We start from the raw sequence: 3,293 nt of genomic DNA, 5'->3' as shown, positions 1-3,293 counted from the left end.
CATGGTAGATTGATTATATTGGGACAACAATTGGTATCAAAGCTGGATCTACACGAAATCAGAAGAAGAAATCAACTGATTTGAAGAATTTTTTGAAGATTTTTTTTCTGGATTTTCTTAGTGTTCTTCATGCTCATATTTTTTTTGAATTTGATCCGAATTTTTTTAAAATTTGTGTTTTTTTGTTTAAAATATGATCGTTGTGTGCGTTTGTGTATTGTGAATCTTTGTTATTCATAAGTTTTCATGATTTGATCATTATTTTTTCGAGTTTTTGATGATTCTGTGTTTTTTTTTTAAATTTTCGTGTTCTTGATTTTTTTTTTTTTTTTTTTTTTTTTNTTGTGTATTGTGAATCTTTGTTATTCATAAGTTTTCATGATTTGATCATTATTTTTTCGAGTTTTTGATGATTCTGTGTTTTTTTTTTAAATTTTTTTTTTTTTTTTTTTTTTTTTTTTTTTTTTTTTTTTGTGTTTTTATCCAATTTTTTTTAAATTTTTGTTGTTTTGTGTGTTTGTCCAGCCCATATCTGTAGGCCCAACCGGTTTAGTCAGTCCATCCCATTTCATCCTTTTTCACGCCCTATAACGCTCATAGTTTTAAATCGTTCTTCTTATCCGGACATCGCACATCGAAGATCAGCCTAAATCGCACGACTCTGTCCGGTTTCTGTGTAAATCGATCATAGGCTTTCCGATTTAAGCCTAAATCGCTCAAGGCTTGATCGGATTTACCTAAATCGCTTGGAGCTTGGCTTAGTTTCTGTGCTGTGTAAACCTAACTAGTCGGTTTAGTGTTTATCGCTTACCACTGTTTCTAAATCGCTTGTTATATCGCACATCACAGGTTCTATATTGCTCATCGTTTTCTCATCTCAAAGCCTAAATGATAAATCGGGCATCACAGGTTCTGTTAAATCAATTTTGAATTGTTTCAAAGGTTCTGGTAAATCGCCTGTGTTTTTCCCTTTCATCGCACATCTCACCATCATTGTGTTCGGATTAGGGACAAATTGAGCGATTTAATGTTTAAATCGCTGACCTCTTAAGCGATTTAGTGTTTAGATCGCAGAGTGTAAGCAATTTATTGTTTATCGCACAGCAGCCTATATCTGATTGCTCAATCGAATTCATCACAAACTGTTTGATTTTTTAGATTGGTTCATCGCTCATCTTAACCGGAGATTGGTAAATCGCTCATTATACATCGCACATAATCGGACATTGTTTTGACCTATCTTGTCTAAATCGCTCATCTATCTTGACTGATTTTGATTCATATTGATCAAAGGTTTATCCTATTCAAACTAAATCGCATAACAGGCTGTTTAATTTTGAATTTCTGTTGGTGTAAATCTGGTTTTGTTCTTCATCGCTCAAAAGAACACATACGTAGTCTAAATAAGCTGTCTGTGTCCAGGTTTTACAATTTTGGTTTGGATTTGGTCTCTGCCTGTTCTAAATTGCTTACGGTTTCACCCAGCTTTCTTCGATTTAAGCCTTAATATTGTGAGATATGGGACTGATCTTCTTTTACCGTCAATAGGCAATCCCTTGCATCTTCTGGAGTAGAGGGAAACAGCAACGTGCCAAGCTAGATAGCAACAAAGCATTCCTCTACTGGTTCTGTTAATGATGTTGTATCAACTAATAAGTCCAACAGCGCAATTGAGTCTATCATGAATAAGCCCAGAATGACATTTAATGAAGATGTTGAGACATACAGAGAGGAGAGGGATCTGTAAAGAATTACTGCTACAATTGGTATGCACTGGGTGGGAATGCTAATACAGCCATCATTTGCTGGCACAGATTCATGCTGATGAGACTAAAAGCAGTCTTCAGTTTGCAAGCCGAGCTTTGCATTTGACCATTATAATCTCTGTTTGAATATGCTGTGTGTTTCTTGATTGTCATCAGTTTGGAGGTCCTAGATGTTATTGATGTGTCAACTGTTGTGAAGGCTAATGCAAAGCAAGGAAGCACTGATTAGCATATTGGATTATCTAGATAGGGCTGTTGATGATAGCATAACCTGGAGCAGCAGCCACAGAGATTGAATTAGCCTGAAGATTGTCTTTTGCTTGTAGATACTATAGTGCTGGATGTCTTCCTGTTACATATGTAGAAAAAGAATTTTGACATGAAATAGCTTGTGGAAAGACAGAAAGTGTTGAATATGCATGTGATGTTGATGGTAGTGCGTTTTCGTCTTCTCCCACTGATCAACTTGCAAGTAGCAAATGGAATTTGAAGAACAGTTGTGTTATATGTAGCAACTATATGCCAAGGAAGTGTTATTGTGTTTTGGTGGCTTTTGACTTGATGTGTAAATAATAAATTTGATTCAATTCCATATATGCACACATAAGACTTGTTTTGTTCAATTTATTAGGGGTTGTTCTTGAATACTTGTTTTGGGTTTGTATTTTCTTGGGTCTAATCTTTTGTTTAGATTTTATTTTTTGGTCTTTTTATCTGTTTTGGCCTGTGTTAACTGTTTGAGAAATTTTTGAACTATTTTACGTCGTATAAACTGTTTCTTATTAGTTTTAACTGTTTTTGACTGTTTTTAACAGTTTTTAACAGTTTTTAACTGTTTTCAACAGTTTTGACTGTTTTTACTGATTTTATACAGTTTTTCGTCGTTTTTTCTAATTTCTCATCAGTTTTGTGTTTTTCTGTTTTTGTTTTTGAGCTTTAACTGATTTTGATTTCTTTTATCTGATTTCATAGCATTTGATCTGATTAATCAATCTTATTTTTTAAAATGGCAGATATTCTAGAAAAGAAGAATAAAGAGATGAGAGCTTAGATTTGCAAGCTGGAAAAGAGCATAGTGGACTATAAAGAAAAATATATAAACGTATTTTCTGAGAATCATTCTAATGTGGAATTTATTGTAAATTTACAAAAAGATCATAAAAGAGCATTGGAAAGAGTTGAGAATGATTCCAAGTATCAAATTAATAAACTTGAAAATTCTTTGGATAATGTTAGAAAAGATTTTGATGATGAATTGAAAATATGGAGTAAAGCTAATAAAGATCTTTTTAACAAACTCCAAAAAGTTCAGAATGAATTAAGAGCTGAAAGAAATTCTTCAGGTAGAAAACATAATGAAACTTATGACTTAACTGATAAATCTCATAAAGTCTGAAAGTGACCTGATTAAGCTAAGAAAGCTATTGAATTTAGAGAAAGAAAAGGTTTTAGAAGTGGAAAAGAATTTGAATGCTGAAAGGAAATTTTTGGAGAAAGAGAAGAATAAGATAATAGAAGTTGAAAGAA

At 32.7% G+C, this 3,293-nt stretch overlaps 1 long non-coding RNA gene across 1 annotated transcript; it reads left to right on the top strand.

Moving 5' to 3' along the window:
• The first annotated feature begins 632 nt into the window (after positions 1-632).
• Positions 633-2,387, top strand: LOC112503587. The gene is made up of 2 exons (XR_003068028.1): positions 633-909; positions 1,549-2,387. It is a non-coding gene; the product is annotated as an uncharacterized LOC112503587 (long non-coding RNA).
• The last annotated feature ends 906 nt before the right edge of the window (positions 2,388-3,293 follow it).

This window comes from Cynara cardunculus, unplaced genomic scaffold (genome assembly GCF_001531365.2).
Source record: "Cynara cardunculus var. scolymus isolate 2C unplaced genomic scaffold, CcrdV1 Un_Scaffold_3312, whole genome shotgun sequence".
Lineage (NCBI taxonomy): Eukaryota > Viridiplantae > Streptophyta > Magnoliopsida > Asterales > Asteraceae > Cynara > Cynara cardunculus.
This window is presented reverse-complemented; position numbering and strand designations above follow the sequence as displayed.